Consider the following 19,105-nt stretch of genomic DNA (forward strand, 5'->3'; position numbering starts at 1 on the left):
CTCATCTGCCAGCTCTTTCAGCACCCTAGGATGAATCCCATCAGGTCCCATGGACTTGTGAATATCCAAGTGACTCGACAAGTCTCGAACTAATTCCACATGGATTTCAGGAGTACAACACTGCTCCTTGACCCCATCAACCACTTCAGGAGGCCAGTTATCCTGAAGTCCTCCTGCCTTACTGTTGAAAATGGAGGCAAAGAAGGTATTTAGAATCTCAGCCTTCTCCTCATCCTTAGTTACAATGTTACCCTCCACGTCCAATAAAGAGTGGAGGCTCCTCTTGCCCCTCTTTTTAGCATTAATATATTTACAAAAATGCTTTTTGTTGTCCTTCACGGAAGCGGCCAGTTTAATTTCTAACTGTGCTTTTGCCTCTCTAATTTTTCTTCTACATGATCTAGCAACATCCTTAAACTAGTTATCTCCCCCCCTTTCCAAAGGCGATAAACCCTCTTTTTTTCCCTTAAATCCTTCAGGAGCTGCTTGCTCATCCAGGCTGGTAGTCTTCCCTGCCGGCTCGTCTTACGGCATGTGGGAACTGCCAGTTCCTGTGCCTTTAGGAGCTCCTGTTTGAAGTAGGTCCAACCATCCTGGACCCCTTTCTTCTTAAGGGCTGTTACCCAGGGAACTTTCCGAAAAAGTTGCCTGAACAACCTGAAGTTTGCCCTCTGAAAGTCCAAAGTGAGGGTTCTGTTACTGCTCCTCCCTATCTCCCTGCATATTGAAAACTCCACTATCTCATGGTCGCTGCACCCTAGACAGCCTCCAACCATCACATCTCCCACTCTCCCACCAGCCCTTCTCTATTTGAGAACAGCAGATCAAGCAGAGCCTTACCCCTGGTAGGTTCACCTAAGAGCTGCATCAGGGAGTTGTCATCCATGCACTCTAGGAACCTTCTGGACTGTCTCCTCTCTGCTGAATTAAGTTCCCAGCAGATGTCTGGTAGGTTAAAGTCCCCAAGGACAAGGTCTGATGATCTTGAGACAGCTTCCAGCTGCTTATAGAATATCTCATCGGCCTCCTCATCCTGGTTGGGTGGTCTATAACAGACTCCAACCAGGATGTCAGTTTTGTGCGGCCTCCCTCTGATTATAACCCACAAGCATTCAACCCTTTCTTCTGCAACCTCAAGTTCTGAGGCATCAAAGGATTCCCTAATATACAGGGCCACCCCTCCTCCTCTTCTCCCTTGCCTGTCTCTCCTAAAGAGCTTATAACCCCCCAGTGCGGTACTCCAATTGTGAGAATCGTCCCACCATGTTTCTGTAATGGCACATGAACTTGAGATCACTCTTCATACCTGTTATTTCTAAATGGTGTTGCAAAATATTCTTTCACTTACTGTATGGAAAAGTGAAAAAATGTGACAAAATTATTAAGGCCATAAAAAAATAATTTCAAATCTTGTGTTAATTTTTCCAACTACCCCAAAGTATTCAAAGAAACCTAAGAAACTGTGAGATGCAGCAGATACACACAGGAACAGTTGGTTATCATAAGCAATATGAAGAAACCAGCTACGCATATGGGAGCACCTCCCTGCCAAATCCATACAGATGTGGAGACATGTATGTTGCTCCTCTAACTGGTGTCACTAGAGGGCTCACAAAATAATTGAAAGGGTACTCTACCTCATTGTTAATAGTCAGAACCAGTTATTCTCAGGGTATTCAGCCCACTGAGCTGTAAGGCAGGGATGGAGAGCAGAATAAACCCTCCAAAATCCAGGAGGAATAAGTTAATGACCTCCTATGCCACCAGGACCCTCACAAGTCTATGAGGACAGATGAGATCCACACAAAAGCATAGAGGGAACTGGCAAAGGAGCCTGCCAAACATTCTTTATCATCTATGTGTGACACTCATCTACAAGAAGGGCTTCGAGGAAGACCCAGGGAACTATAGCCCTATCAGTCTGACCTTGGTACCAGAGATTATGGAATGGTTACTCCTGAGTGCACTCACATGGCACATGCAGGACTACCAGACAGATAAACATGAGCCAACAGTGTACCCAGATGGCCAAGAAGGCCAACAGCATCTTGGCCTGTGTCAAAAATAGTGAGGCCAGCAGGAGTACAGAAGTGATTGTGGTGAAGTCACCATCCCTGGAGATGTTCAAAAAAATGTGTAGATGTGGCACTTCAGGACATGTTTTAGTGGTCATGGCAGCACTGGCTTGATGGTTGAACTTGATGATCTCAGAGGTGTTTTCCAACCTTGATTAATCTATGATACTAGATACACATGCAAATGATATGAAATTCTGGAAGAAGTTTAGTTTGGTTCAGTTCAGTTCAGTTTGGTTTAGTGGACCTGGCTAGTTAAATCAAAGTGCTCCCCAACAGCTCTTATAGGCAACACCCAGATAAACATGATGTCCTGCCATAGATTTTAGCTAAAATGTACCCCTTCATTGGCTAACAAAGATAAATAGGCACATTCACAAGCAATTTGTCTAATCCTAAAATAGGCACCCAAGGGTTGATAACAAACAATTCATTCTTTTGAAGTGTGCATTTTGTCAATTGGCTATAAATAGGTCTATAATATGTAGCTCAAATCTAACTTTTAGCTATCCTAATTTAGGGATAATAAATGTCAGTGTCTGTCTCCAGAGCTGATCCATGCAAATTGTACTGAATTGTAATTAAGTTGTAACAAACAATTATACAAACCAGTGAGAATTTAATGCATTCAAAGCATGTCTCTCTGCATCGCTGGTCAAAACAGCAACAAGCAAAGCCAGTAACCTGCTGCCAAACACAAGTGAGACTCCAGAGTGTCTTTGATCCTGTATCATAAAAAAGTTTTTTTAAACCTGTAAATACTCAGTATTCAGGTCACTTCAGATGTTACTATAACTGGTGTATCAAAACTAACTCTTCATTAAATCCATAGAATGATCAAGCAGAAGTCAAACAGTAAAACAAGGCATAAGCAGAAAAACCTCTGAAGACAAAACAAGCACAATGAAATAATTATTCAGAAAGAGCTTCTTGCACAATTAACTGTACAAATAAATAATAAGAAAGAATAGTAGAATCGAGACTTACAAGCATAAGTCCTCACATTTCCAAAATTATTGCAGGGAAAGCTGGCATGGTGCCCAAATCTGCAAAATATTTATTGTTTAGTTTTGTCTTCCTCTTTTATAATTAATTCACAATTAAACAAGTTGTAATTATAATTCAGATACTGGCAAAATATATTCTGTGGCGTTAACCATTGATAGATTTGTAAACAAAAGCAGCTGGACTGGAATTTCTTCAAGGAAATATTTACATGCCAACAGTTTATCAAACTGAAAGTCTGTAGATAAATCTACACATGGGCATTATGTTAATGACGATAGCAAAGATGATTCATATTCCTAGTTGTAGCAGCTTTGTACTGCTATAGCTGTGAAAGAATAAAACCTGGAAGGAAAAAGGATAAGGAGGGATTTTACTCCCCTGCCTCCTTTTAAGGTTAGAACACTTGTTAAATTATATTGGAAAGAAAGGTTAACAATAGGGCCATTGTCCAAGATTCCCCTCTAGAGGCTGGATTTCGGGAGGTATGTAACTGATGTAGGACACAAATAAGCACTTCATGGGATTTTACAAAAGTACAAGCACCTGCTGAAATTTTAAATGGATATCTATGCAGTCTGAAAATCCCAGTATGTAGCACACATTTGTGTTTATTAAACCTACTTACTGCCTCAGTGTGAAAAATTACTAATAACTGCTTTTAAAAATGCTCCCTGTTTGGTTCTTTCTTGGTAGGTTCAATTTGCATGCCATTACCCAGGTCTTGGAATTTAAAGGGGATCATGCCCTACAGAAAAACAAGGGTACTTCCCTATCCATTGTCACTTGTCACCCTTTTCAGAGTGACTGGCATATGGCTATAACTCTCACCAGAGTATCTTGAGAATTCAAAACAGGACCCTGACTTCAGTATATGCATCTGCATCCACACACACAAAAAAGAGAATAAATTACTGAAAAATATTAGAAAGATAGCAATAATAATAATAGTGATAATACTAATGTCTCAACCAGGAAGATACAGAAATGTACATAATTAGGAATTCTGTTCATTTCAGGAGAAATTTAGGAGAAAGTGGACTTCCCCAGGAAAATTCAACTCATCTTACCACTTAAAGCTTCTTCCCTCTCAGGAGTTCAGTCTCTGTAGGATCTTGATTTTAAGGAGAGTTAGGAATATCTGAGAAGAAATCTCAAGTCAAAGATTACCTACTAACAGTGAAAGATCGTTCACTGCTCACACAAGTCCCTGCAAGTTGCACTGACACACAGTGAATTAGGAACATGTCCACCAAGTAGAAAGAGATTCAGCCTCATTTTAGCTTGATTAGCTACAGTGGAAGTTACCCATTTCAAAGACAGGTTAGGGGTGAATCTTTCTTCCTTTCCTCTCTCAGATAAAGCATTCTTCATATGAGTAGCTAAATAATGGGGCAGCTGGTGGAGTAGAACCTGTAAATACAAAGTGTGATTCACAGTGGCAGCAAGAGTAGGTGAAGAGACCTAGATAAGAGCAATGCAATTTTAATGTGGCTGGGGATTCTGGGGGTTTCTAATGTGACCTAACTGTCCTGACCAGGTTGCATGGTAAAACAAGATATATACCAGTAAATCAAATGTAATGGCTAAAATTTAGGAACCACACCCCACCCCACCCCATGCAAACAGTGTAGAGAAATCTTTCTGATACTCCCTCACTCTCCACAGTGTAGTTTACCACAAACTGCCTAATGGGCCTGACCCATGCCAATCCCTGCACCACCCCCAGAACTGTCTTCAGCAGAACTAGCTGGCACGGACTACCACAGCAGTACAAATGATCCCATTTCCATGACTTGAAAACTTCTGACATCCATTTTCTGCTATAAGAGCCTAAAAGAGTAACTCCAATGGTTTTGCTTGTTTGGGAGGTTTGTGATTGTTTTTTGGGTTGTTTTGGTTTTGGATTTTTTTGTCTGTGTTTTGTTAAGCTCAGAGAAGGGCCATTGTATATAATCTGCACCACATCCTAAGATGTCCCACTGTGTACATTCAGGGTGATTGCCTTTCATAAGTAATGAACACATTTCATCTCCTGGAAAACTCTGGTTTATTGAATATTTAAAGGACAATAGCTTTGTTCAGTAAAATCAGTAGAGTCTGGAAGCACAAGTTGTAGACAAAGTCTTGTAGAAGTTGTTTCTTTGTGAGTGTTGGATTTATTGTATACATGCAGACTAACTACAGGGGATGTATGGTTAGCAGGTAAAGCAGTGACTCAGAAAAATGGCAGATATGATCAGCTGTGGCTGCTGCTAAAGTGATTCATGCAGTCTGATAGCTCCTGTTCTGCCTTCAAGAAGGAGGTCAGCCAAGTAGATGCTCCTGTTGAGCTCTCTGTGGTCTGCAGACTGGGAATTCCTAGATATTACATCACTAAGGGCTAATCAAATATGACGAACTAGATAAGATTTTTCAATGTGTGTTTTGGAAATTGTTGTGGTAGAGCCACATGGACCCAGCACAAACCCAGACAGGTCCTGGAAATGTCTAGACATGGTCCCCCTCTTTTCTCTCCTTCCTGCAGGAGTCGGGATAACACGGGTAAAGGGACAAAAGAACATGCCCCAACATGTCTGGGTAAAAAAGCCTCCTCCTGGGGTAAGAGCAGGTGTACCAGCCACTGCTTCTCCCCCACCAGGCCTGTGCTTCTGCCATTTACAGCCACAGCCTGGCAGAGTCCCTTTTCATTGGGTAACTGTTTGCTGGCTTCGGTTGCCCTATTGACCCAGTTGAATCTCAGGCAAGTGATAAATATGGGCTGGTTTGTATCACAGTCTCACAGTATATCAGAGCTTGGAAGGGACCTCAAGAGATCATCAGGTCCAACCCCTCTGCCAGAGCAGGATCACTTAGGGTAGTCTACACAGGAATGCACCCAGGTGGATTTTGAAAGTCTCTAGAGAAGGAGACTCCACAACCCCCCTGGGGAGCCAGTTCCAGGGCTCCGTCAGCCTCACTGCAAAGAAGTTTCTCCTCATGTTGAGGTGAAATCTTCTCTGTTCAAGTTTGAACCCATTGTTCCTTGTCTTATCACTGTGAACCACCCAAAAGAGCCTGGCCCCCCTCCACTTGACACTCACCCCTCAAATATTTATACACATTGATCAGATCCCCTCTCAGTCTTCTCTTCTCAAGACTAAACAGCTCCAGGGATCTCAGTCTCTCTTCATAGGGGAGATGCTCAAGTCCCCTAATCATCCTCGTGGCTCTCCGCTGAATTCTCTCCAGCAGGTCTCTGTCTCTCTTGAACTGGGGAGCCCAAAACTGGACACAGTATTCCAGGTGTGGTCTCACCAGGGCAGAGTAGAGAGGTAGAAGAACTTCCCTCAACCTGCTGGACACACCTTTCTTGATACATCCCAGGATCCCATTGGCTGTCTTGGCCACAAGAGCACATTGTTGTTCCCTGGAGAACTTGCTGTCCACCAGCACTCCAAGGTCTTTCTTCATGGAGCTTCTTTCCAGCAGGGCAGCCCCTAACCTGTACTGGTGCCTGTTGTTATTTCTCCCCAGATGTAGGACCTTGCACTTGTCCTTATTAAGCTTCATGAGGTTTGCCTGCACCCAGCTGTGCAGCCTGTCCAGGTCACGTTGGATGGCTGCACAGCCTGAGGGGGTGTCAGCCAACCCCTCCAGTTCTGTATCATCAGAGAACTTGCTGAGGGTGCATTCAATGCCCTCATCCGGGTCGCTGATAAAGATATTGAACAAAACCGGACGCAGTACCGATCCCTGTGGGACACCACTTGCCACAGGCCTCCAAGTTGACTCTGTGCCACTGATGGCAACCCTCTGAACTCTGTTTTTGAGCCAGTTTCCAATGCACCTCACTGACCAACCATCTATGCCACATCTCCTGTAGACACCTTGCCTTGCCTGCTTGGACCTGCCTTGCTTTAATTTGCCTTGACTGGACTGACTTGCCTTGAGTTGCCACTTTCAAGACCTGGGATAGAAGCCATGAGCCTTAGGATCCAAGCCTCATTTCCCCTTGCCACTAGAATTTTTGCCATGCCTCAGTTTACCCAGGAAGATGCAAGAGCCCTTTGCTGAACGTGTCATACGGTTCGCTGCCCTGCTGAAGCCAGACCAGCATTGATGACTGTGTGGCATTCCTGCTGGCAACCAGCTGTGCTTGGTGCACAAGAGCACCCCAAAAAGCCTCAACAGCTAATATAGCAGCAGCACCCCCTACTTGGGCTAGAACCCTTCGTGAGTAATTAATTCATTGCCTCCTTGGCTTAACAGTTTTTGTCACGTTTCCTCCCATGGTTGAGCAGCATTTCACACTGGGGAATTCTCTCTTTCCCTGTAATTCCTCCCAGTTTGCTTAAAATTGTTAAAATTTGTTATACTTGCCTAAATATTATACATTCCCACTGTTAATATATATATTCCAGCCATATATCGAACCTATTTGATACATTTTTGGCAATTTTTCATATTAATTTTATAAACTCATAACAGAAATTGCTAAAAAAAAATACCAGGGGGAAAAAAAAGAAAAACCTTTAAAAGAGTGCTATTGAATTAAAACAGCAAAATGGAGAAGTACTGGTGGAATCTGAGCACTTCTCTTTTTACCTGAATTCCTGTTAAATTTCATTTCTTACATACAGCAATAGAAGAATGGGATGAAAATCAAAGAAGAAAATAGATATTTTTAACCTTAATGGAATAATATTTAAGAAAAATATAACTTTTAATACTCTAAAATCTTCACAGTGCACAGAAGCAAGCTACAGTTCCAAAGATGTCACTGGTACTAATGTTGTTTGCCAGAAGCTCATTTGCCATGGCTAAATGCTTGCTGATTCAAATAAAAGCACCTCACCAACAATTCACAAAATAATTTAAATTGAACTTGGTCATCATAGGTTAGAAAAGAATTGACTTAAATTGAAAAAGGAATAAACCTTGCTCAAAATATAGTTTTCTCTTTCTGCCCCAAATTAAACACAAAAGCATGATATAATGGCACTCTCTTTAATGACCACCACTTAGAAGAATATGCAGCATTTGTTAAAAGGCTGAAGTATTTTTAAACTTGAATATAACATACAACTATAGACTATTAGAAAAATGCAAGTATAATAGGATGGTCCAGGGTCAGCAGGAGTTCTAAGCTAAGTGCCTGCTATTGTTCTCACAACAAAATACACTCTTCATACAGTACCAAACATAATCATTTTGTATGCTGATAGTGCTTTAGTAAAAGGAAAGCACGAGTCATTATTATCACAACTTGTCTCTACTCAAGTAGCACATGGCAGGAAAAAAAAGGAAAATTCTTTTTGAATCAATACATATTTTATTTGTTAATTTAATTGTAATTTATGCACAGAAGATGAAGTATTGCAAAGTACAATATCCCTGATGCCATTCATGTATCACTTTATTAGATCTCTTCTTAGTTACCCCATGGCCTGTTCAAAACCCTCACTCAAGCCAAAGCTGCCCTTACCAGTTCTGATTTATCAGCTCCACTTGAAACCTGAACCTCAGCAGGGTTTATCTGAGCTTTTAGAGGCACAGAGGGCAGCAGTTCCAGTCACTTGGTGGGTTTCCACTGCTGATTGCTGCAGCACCAGGGAAGAAGTACTGCAGTATGACATGATGTAATGACTGCATGACCTACCATGGCATCACCAGCAATGAAGTTTCCATCAGCTTCCAGTCTTGGTGCTCTACAGAGCACCAGCTGCTGAGAGCCTACGGTCCACATTGCAGGTGGCAAAATCTAGATTACATGCTTTTGCATAACTAGGTTTCACCAGGAAAAGAAACTGCCTTAGGAGCTTGAATGCACACCACAAGAGCAGATGCAAGACAAATTGATGATACAGAGACCCCTTTTTGCATGCAATATTGCTAATGTAGACTAAGTAGTCACAGCTTGATGTGCATGGGGAAGAGGCAACAGGACCCTTTTTAGGCTATCATTAATAGTGCCCAAGGAGCATTCAGAACAGCCAGGGAAATGTTTGTTAGGCTTCACATACTTTGGAAAGGCAGATTATTTATTATAGTTTTGAATTAGGCACGTGGAGGCTGCTGCAGTTTCTTTTCAAGCATTTTGATTTCTGAAATCCATACAAGAATTTTGTGCAATGTTTCTAATTTGCCCTTTTTTTTATTCTGTGGTTGTTTATAGGTTGCTTTTGCTTTTCACAGATATTTTGTTGTCAACTCTTAATTGACCATCAGATTGCCTTCTTATCAGTGCCATGTATACTCCTACAGCATTGAAGAGATTTGAGTCAAAGGCAGATGGGATAAGATCTCACCTGGAAGAAACTGGAGAATTAGAGCTTTTTCTGATTATCATTTACTGTCTCTGTAACTTCTGTGTAAGGTGGCCTGTGAACTTGTTCAGCTTCTGTCACTGAAATGGCTTCAAAGGATAATACTAGCATCTCTTTCCCAGAGGTGTGCTTGTTATTGATCAGTTCACAAAGAAGGTAATACTTTATCCCTGTCGTTTTCAATTGTTAAATTGAGTTCAGATTGTTCAAGAAATCCATGTGGAAACTTATTTCTAGCTTCCAATATGTCAACGCATCATTGAAAAGCCAGATTCTGCAGCACCAGTTTGGTCACAGGGAACAGAAGCCAAATGATGATTAGTTGCTTCTGAATAGAATTGAAAACGATGTCCACTTGCCCAGGAGCCTGTTAAATTTGTTTACTGCATCTATATCTTACCAGATCTGTCTAATGTGTATCTTTAGAATTCAATTTCTCCTTATTGTACCGCTACTTCCATCTTAACAGATGAAATCTCTTCTTTTCCACCATCTCTACATTCTATTCAAAATTCTGTTGCAGCCTCATTCTCTTATCCCATTTTCCTAACCACAACTTTCCTTTTCTTCCCCGTATGTGATGGTTTTAAGACTGTCTTCTTGATTTTTCTTCACAAAGCTTGAGCAGAGAAGGTGAAGGAATGTAAATAAATCACTGGGTGTAAGAAAGGAAAATAATGATTATTCTAAACACTTCCATTGGAGAGGTAGAAATGTTTAAGAATCTCTACTCAAAACAAGGTTGTTGAGTTGGGGCAGTCTGAGTCTGACTCAGCTTGCTTGCTGGGCTTCTGTCTGTCTGGGGGCTTCTTCTTTTCTGGCTGAAGATAACACACTGACCTTGGCGAGCTAAGTCTAACAGCCTCTCTGCTTCTTGACTCTTGGCCTTCTGCCAGTGAGGTCTGGGGGGGATTCCTTCTGGTTGGGGGGGGAAGGCCCCTTGGGGGAAGCAAAGGGGGCTTGGTTGTGCTTTTCTGTTGATTGTACATATTTGTAAATGTTGTGAATAGTGTATATTTGCACATATTCATTGCATTTCATCATAGATTGTAGATTTGCTTGTAAATACAGCTTTCATTTGCTTCCAGACTGAGCTAGCCTGGGTATTGCTGGGGGGAGGGATTTCAGCTCTCACACTGTTACACTGTATTTTGCAATTCATCTAGTAGCTGGCACCCCCAAAACGAGAGTGCTTTTTTATCTACAAAATCCTTCCCCACTGAGACCTACCTAAATATACTTCTACTATAATACAACTTCACAAAGACACACCTTTAATCTCTCCACTTTGAAAATGCCAGGTTTTAGCTTTCCAGACCTCAGCTTCCCAAACCTGCATGGAAACACCTACTTGACAGAGAATCCAACAAGCAAGATTAACTGTTTCAAAATCCTCTCTATCGCAGAGTAGAAAAAAAAAAATAAAAAAAAATCTATGGAATGGTTGGTTGCCTTGTAATACAAATCAGTTTCAATAATGTAATTCTGAAAAAAATGAAGGAAGTATATTTTAAAAGGAGGACATATTCCTGCTCATTATTTCCTGTTTTCTCTATGAATGACTGGCTAGTGAGCCAAATAAAAACTGAGTGAGAAAGTTCACTCTAAGTCCAGCTACTTTATCCCTAGTAGCTGTCCTTTTTGTTATCAGACATTGCATTTGATCACTTTGCCATTTATTTATTGCTAGATAATTGGTCTGAAAACAAATTGATGGAGCTGCTACAGCTTGCATTGTTATTATTTAAATTAGCTATATCTGCACTAGAATAGGTGCCTTTTTTCATTCTTTCTGCATTCACTTTCTGTATCTTCTTTCACATCTTGCTGTTAGTGCAGCTCATTCTTCTGGCCTCCTGATATGGAAGATCAAAAGGCTATGAATCCTTAAACATATGCCAGCAATTTCTATTCTAGATCTGATAACTGCTATTTATAGGCTAAAATTTTGCTCCCTGCTAAACTGGATACAGAAACTGTTATGTCTACAAGGGCATTCACGCATGCAAGTTTTCTAGTTATAGAACCATAAAAACCTGTGTTTGGAAGGACCTCTGAAGGTCAGCTAGATTATCCTTCTTTGTGCAAAGTTAGATCATGTTTCTCAGGGCCTTGCTCACATCAAGTTTTAACATCTCTAAAGATGGAGATCCCAGAAATTCACTAGGAAAACTATTCTAGTGCTTCATATTTTTTCCCTCTTATATTGAGCTGTACTTTCCTTTGTGCCAAGTGGTATCTGTTTCTTCTTGCCCTTTTACCATACACAGCAAGATGAATCTGGCACTGTCTTTACAATCCAAATTTAGAGGATTAATTAACCAATGATAATCATTGTTACTATAACTTGGATGAAAATTCATGTTTATCATAGAATCACTAGAATGTTAGGGGTTGGAAGGGACCTCTAGAGATCAAGCCCAACCCCCATGCTAATGCAGGATCAGGTAGAGCAGGTCACACAGGAATGTATCCAGATGGGTTTTGAAAGTGTCCAGAGAAGGAGGCTCCTCAAACTCTCCAGGCAGCCTCTCCCAGTGCTCCATCACTTTGACCATAAAGAAGATTCTTCTCACATTGTGTTGGAACCTCTTGTGTTCTATCATGTATTCACTGTTCATAGTCCTGTCACTGGGCACTCCTGAAAAGAGACCATCACCTTCATCTTGACACTCACCCCTCAGATATTAAAAGACATTGATAAGACCCCCCTCAGCCTTCTCTTCTCAAGACTAAACAGCCTCTGGTCCCTCAGTCTTTCTTCAGAGGAGAGACGTTTAAGTCCTGCCATCATCCTTGTAGCTCCTCATTGGCCTCTCTCCAGCAGGTCTCTGTCTCTCTTGAACTGAAGAGTGCAAAACTGGACACAGTATTCCAGGTGTGGTCTCACCAGGGCAGAGCAGAGGGAGAGGAGTACCTAATCTTATCCTGGGCTGCATTAAAAGAAGCATGACCAACAAGTCAAGGAAGGGGATTCTCCCCCTCTTCTCTGCTCTTGTGAGACTCAACCTGGAGTACTGTGTACAGCTCAGGAGACTCCAACATAAGGACCTGGAACTGACAGAGTGGGTCCAGAGGAGGGCCATGAAGATGGTCAAAGGGCTGAAGCACCACTCTTATGGAGACAGGATGAGAGAGTTGGGGTTGTTCAGCTTTGAGAAGGGTCTGGACTGACTTTATAGCAGCCTTCCAGTATTTGAAAGTGGCCTACAGGATAGCTGGAGAGGGACTTTTTACACTGACAGGTAGGGATGGGACAAGGAGTAACAGAATCAAACCAGAAGAAGCTAGATTTAGATAAGACATTAGGAAGATGTCCTCATCATGTCTTTACCATGAGGGTGGTAAGGTATGGGAAAAAAAGCTGTAGAGGCTCCAACCCTGGAAGTGTTCAAAACCAGGCTGGATTAGGCCTTGAGCAACATGGTCAAGTGGGAAGTGTCCCTACCTATGCTGTGGGGGGTTGGAACTAGACAATCTTTAAGGTCCCTTTCATCCCAAATCATTCTATAATTCTATGATTCTATGATTTGTCCTTTGGATGAACATTTTCAAGGTTTCCAAATACTCTGAATTTTTTTATTCCTAATTTGGTTTGTTTTAAGAGCTTGAATTTCAGAAAGTCTTTTGTTTCCTCTCCCTTTGAAAATTAAGCTTTTTACAGAAGAGGCTAATTGAAATGATATGATATTGACACATCAGTACTGATCAGAGTGAGCTGCTCCTCAGCAATGGCAGACTAATAGATTCCTCAACATCATGTGATTGAAATGGATGGCAACTACTGAAAAAGTAACTTTCACAGAAGCCTTGAGTTAGGATATTTTGTTGTATGGAAGGCACTGAAAATGTCTGAAGTTTGGCCAACAAAACTAGAAGTATCTGTAATCAGCAGTCACGCTTGAAAATCTTGGCCTCAGGCTTTGTTTATTGCACAGACTTGTATCAAATAACATGTAAGCAAATAACAAATGAAGCAATTTTCAAGAATTTATAGGACCTTCAACAAATGGAGAGATTTACTATTTAGGTCAAAACTCAACTCTAAATCTCTTCCTACAGGAAAAAAAAAAAGTTCTTCCTCAGTTGAGTTTGCCAGTTCCACAAGGATTTTCCTAGAATTTTAGGCATTTAGTTACTGACTCCAAACTTCTGCAGGATCTGACCATAACCTACTATTAAGGTACAGGCAAGATACATTCAGGGCAACCTATTCTTGACTTTGATCTGAGCTTTGACAGAGATGAGCTTTACTGTAACAAGGAGCACCAACTTCTGACTAGCTAACAGTCCACCCAACCTCAGCCTTGTTAAATTTCACCTACTGTGAACGGATAAAATGATTTATCAATGAAGATAGGGTGGAAATTACATTAGGGTAGGTTCCCTTCTGCTGAATGAAACTATTTTCTGGGCTGCTTAAAAGGTAGGTTGCTAGTCTGTTACTGTAAACATTACTCAGGTTTGGGAGCGAGTTGGACTGAGAGATAATTTTTTCCCTGCTTTATACTAGAGTTTATATCAGGGTTGCTGGACATGATATAGCTCAGATACTTACTAATGTAGACATTCCGGATATTTTAACACAGATGGAAGGAAATTGTGATTGCCCTGTACACAGCTTACCAAAATCCCCACTAACTAGCCAGCAACAACAACCTGCTGGAACCCAGGAAGCCGGTCAGCCTCACACTTGCAGTCCCCAGGCCCACTTAGGGATAATGAAACAGGCTGGTATAGGAAAGCTAATCTCTTCTGCTTTCCTTAACAAGCCTGCTCCCTAATGAAAGCAGAAGCATTCACATAGGGATGGTTCAGAAGGTACGGGAAGAGAAGGTATGGAAAGGTAAGGGAAGGCATGGCCAGGCAAGACAGGGCAGTAAGGGTGAATATTCAAAATCAATCATACATACAGAAGTCAGAGGACTTCTGAATTTTCTGTAAGCAAAAATCTTACTTCCAGATTTGTTCTTGAATAACCATTTTTATCTTAAAAAAAAAATCACCTCCCCCCCCCCTTAGAATGACATTTAAAGATATACTCAGTAAGTGCTACTTCCTTCCCTTAATGCCTGTTTAAATGTTTAAATACTTGCTGTCTGTTATAAAATGTGTTATGATAGCAAAGTTGCTAAACACATTTTATCAAGTGAAGGAGACTTGAGACAAAACCAGCTGGAATACCCCTGCATTTTTGTAGTTAGGGGAATAATATGTTTTGTTCCATCAATGTGTCCACTTTACATTATTCAGCACAAAGCTTTGTGAAATAAGAATCATGGGAATATCACAATATAACAGAAAAAGGTACAAATAACAGCTTCATAAACTGAGAAATGTACATAAATAAATCATGTAGATGGGGGCAGTTTGCTTAGCTGGCAAGAAAAAAAATATGGAAAATCTGCTTGTTAAACAATAACCACAGAGTGTGCTTTTATGATGTTTTTCACCACAGTAATTCATATTAGAGATAGAAGCAGTTGCATGTTAAATAAAATCATTCAGCATTGTTCTCCTCACATTACAAAGAGCTGACTTATGTTGTTTTTTGATGCCTCCCATTAGAAAGTAAATATTCCTCTGATGTTATACATTTCAGAGAATTTAATAAAGATGAACTGTAAATAAAGTCACAGGGAGATTTCAGACAGTTTTATTAGCAGATTGTTGAAAAGAAAAGAAAATTAAATACAGTAACAGTAAACGTGGTTCTCACATTGAAACCAGGCTCAAATAACTAGGCTACCATAGAAAAATTTCCAATTCTTGCATTATGATGTAAAAACAGATTTTTGTACAGATTTTGTACAACAAAATTCGTAATAACCTTTTTTCATTTTTAGAAAACTTTAAATATATAGATAAAAATAGACAATTTTCATAGGTCCTACATGAAGATGAGTATGTTCTGTTCCAAGGGCTTGCATAGAGCGCAAAATGTGGTTATAATATAGAACAACTAGACATTAATGTCTTTAAGATTACAAAAGCATATAAACAATAACATGAGCACAACTTTTCTTCATATTCTATGCCAAAAAAAAAGTCCAAAGTCCAAATCAAAACCCCAAAACAACATACCAACCCAAAACCTGTATAACTAAAGAGGGGCAAAAAAAAAAAAAAAAAATCAACTTACGTTAACATTTCATGGTCTGTAATATTTACACTGTTTTTAGCAAGATTCTTTCTAAACATCCAGCTTATAAATTGGTTCCCCCTTAATCCTTAACATTTCCATTTAGGTACCAAGCCAAACACTGAGGCATTCCCAAAGGTCTTGAAAGTATATACTGTAAAACTACTAAACCTACTTACAGGTGACTCTATGCAAGGAGCAGAGCAATGGTAGATGCTACTACATATTTCAGTTGTAGGCTTTTAATTCTCTTTCAGATATGAATGATTCAAAAGCTTGCCACAAGTCCATCTAACTTTACAGTTGTTAACCCTTTAAAGACTGCATATAAAAAAACTGGAGTACAGAATCCCATGTGTTTAAGCAACTATGAAAATTATGAAAGAATCATGGTTAGAAAATAACATCACTACAAAGTATTAGGCAACAATATTTAATGAAAAATATTGCTCAATATTTCTTTAAAAAAAAATTACCTTGATGGGAACTTGTATATACATCTTTCTATTGTTAAAAAAGGATTGTGGAGGACTAAATATGAACTGCACAAAATAAATGTGTACCAGTAATGCAAGGAAGACCTACAAACTATAGAAGCTCAGTGTTAAAGTTTAAAAAACATTAGATTTTCTTTTTTTTTTAACTTTTTGACAAAATAATATTAATATCCAATCAGAACTATTTTTAAAGAAATATTCGCTTTAAGTTAGGCATCTTAGACATTTAAGGTTTTGATACGTTTCCATGTAATAAATAATATTTTATATGCATAAAACATTAGATGAAGAAAGCATAATCACAAAACTTACAGTAATAGCACTGATTCACAAAATCAGTCTTTAAAGGGGTAACCCAAAAGTACGCAAAGCAAAGAACGTAACTTTTAGTCATGTAATAAGCACTGTGTTGCAGCTTACTTCCAGTTATCAGCACAAAGGTGAGAACACATATTGTAGCTTTCATAAAGACAGTGAAAGTAACACATAACCACCCATCCCCAAGACAAGGTGGGAGGGACAATAGACTTCAACTGTATCACTCAGTTCTACGTGGAATTGGACTGATACATCAAGTGTTTGTTAGGTTTTCTTTTTTTTAGCAACATTGACGTAATATGACATTAACATATAAAAATATTTCTGGCATTTTGACTTGCTGCTCAGCCACAGTCCATTCTTAAAAGTGCACTGATCAGGGCACTAAACAGGGCTCAATATATAAATAAAAGTGGCTGATACAGAATTCTGACTTGTTACCAGATGCTTAAGATCTCATTCAGTAATACTGTGACTCCAGGACAAATATTTACATGCCTGCATGCGTTAAAACTAGAAAGGTGTCTTTCTGACCAACAGGGTGACAAAACAATATTATCTAAAATTTTCATTTCCTAAACTCTAGATTTCTACTGCATACATAATACCTTCCTTGTGTGATTTGTGTTATATACTGTACATGTGACCAACAGTTTGATAAGAAGCAAAGTCTTTTATTTCATAAACCCCTGCAAGTTTGCAATGAGAAATTATTACTCTTTTTTATTGTATTCTTTTTATTTTAGGAAAAGAGATTTTGTGAACAGTAAAACAGTTTGTTTACATTCAGCATTTCTTTTCACTTACACAAAATTCCATTTCACTTAATGCAGTCTAACATACATGTGTTGGTCTCTTGGAAAACATGTGGAAAAATGTTTTAGAAGAAAACCCACGATCATAGTTTGAAAACCGAATGTACCATTTTTTTTTATTTTACCTTTTTTCTTGTTGTTTTTTTTTTCCTTTTTTATTTTTTTTTTTTATTAAGAATCCTCTTATGCCCTCTGTAAGTTCTGAGCTGTCTTGCTGGTTTTGGTAGGATATAACAGTCTGGAAGTGTACTTGGACACTGCTGGAAGGATCGTTTGATGTGCTCAAATATAGAATCATCAGAGGAGGACAGAGTCTGCATTCCTTGAAAAAGGGAATACTCAGCCTTGTTCTGACCCACCTGTAATTTTGGATACAATAGTCCGGTGCAGAGACACAGATTTTTCAATGTAAGAAGAGTGCTACTGTACATTTACAAACATTCTCTAGATCTCCACGTCGAGCCACAGGAGATAACCAAAGGAGGACACTCTTGCAGAATTCTTTACATTTTTCAGAACATTGATAAATGAAGACGAGGAAGTTGCCTTGAAAACTCTTTATTTCCACAGAACTCCTTATGAGCCAATGTCTTACTGCAAAGTTCTTTACTGTAGCACAGGAATCTTCAGCAGGAAAAATTCAATACATGACAGTAGTTTTCAAATAAAGTCTTCCATCTAAAATATGAAAAACAAACATTTGCTTTATATATTTATATCTGTAATGAATAGAAAAGAGGAAGGAAAAAACAAACCATAAGACTTAAGACCTCAGAAGAAGCAGTTCTTCCCTAATTCTGTAAAATCCCACCTATGGTACTTTATAGATTCATAGATTCATAGAATGGTTTGGGTTGGATGAGATGTTATGTTTAAAATAAAAACCAAACAAATCCAACAAACAACAAGAACAAAAACAAAACCAATCAATCAACCAACCTAAAAAACAACCAACCAAAAAACCCCAAACCTGACTAATACCATTGCAGTTTCATCTGACAGTGGTCAAATTAACTCTGTTAAAAATTACATGCACTTTGCAAGTTGTGAATGCTGTAATACCTTCTAAAGCTTTAATATATGCTGCACTCATATCAGTGCTATGGCACTAGTAACGTAGGTGGAGCCCTTGTGTGCATGTTTTTACTGATATGCAAACTTAACTGAATAGTGCTGAACAGCAATTATTTCCTTCATGGTTGCATGCGAAAATCTTCTTGCATGCAATCGTTAGCACTCCCATCACTAAAGGCATAGCTCATACTTTCTGATTTAGCCATGTTGTTAAATATACCATGTAATGTAACCATTGTGCACATTTGTAGCTATTTATATAGAACCCAGCATAAGATACTTAATCGGTATCAGTGAAGTAGTGAAGAACCCTCCTTCCCTCCCCCCCGCCCCCCCATAAATGAGATTAACTGAACAATTTGTATGTTAAAGATGTATGCACATCTCCCTCAACAATTTTTCCATCCAAGTGAGAAGCACATATTTAAGTGAGATATGTGCAGTGGAGGGTAAATGTTGATCTAGAAAAACTTGGAAGAGAACGTTCTGCCATAAAGTATTTTCATTCAATCTACAACTCTAAAACTACTTTTTTCCTCAGTGGGGACATGAACATTTTATATGCATCTATTCTCAGAGTAATACAAATTTTTTTTATTATTTTTTTTAAGCAGGCAACAAACAGAAAAACTTCTTAGATTTTCTACCTGTAGGATAGAAAGCTTTGCTCCCTTCTGAATAAAGCACATTATGAAGGGTATTAATCCTCCACAGTGCATATTTATGAAACACTATTTATATTTAATAATGTAATGCATCTGGAAGCACAAGCTATATCTCAACTCCAGAAGTCTCCATAAAGCTTTTCTTCTGGTCCAAGTGAAAGCAGCAAATATTTTTAAGATTTCAGAGGCTTTTCTTTCTGTTTTGG

At 39.3% G+C, this 19,105-nt stretch overlaps 1 protein-coding gene across 1 annotated transcript in view; it reads right to left on the bottom strand.

The window, feature by feature from the left end:
- Window positions 1-17,815: 17,815 nt before the first annotated feature.
- The window catches only part of DACH1 (dachshund family transcription factor 1), a 364,513-nt gene continuing 363,223 nt past the window's right edge, over window positions 17,816-19,105 (bottom strand). Inside the window, exon 13 of the mRNA XM_054399848.1 lies at window positions 17,816-17,838. The gene's annotated coding sequence lies outside the window, so the exon portion shown is untranslated. The remainder of the gene's footprint in view (window positions 17,839-19,105) is intronic.

The sequence above is a fragment of the Indicator indicator genome, chromosome 1 (genome assembly GCF_027791375.1).
Source record: "Indicator indicator isolate 239-I01 chromosome 1, UM_Iind_1.1, whole genome shotgun sequence".
Classification (NCBI taxonomy): Eukaryota; Metazoa; Chordata; class Aves; order Piciformes; family Indicatoridae; genus Indicator; species Indicator indicator.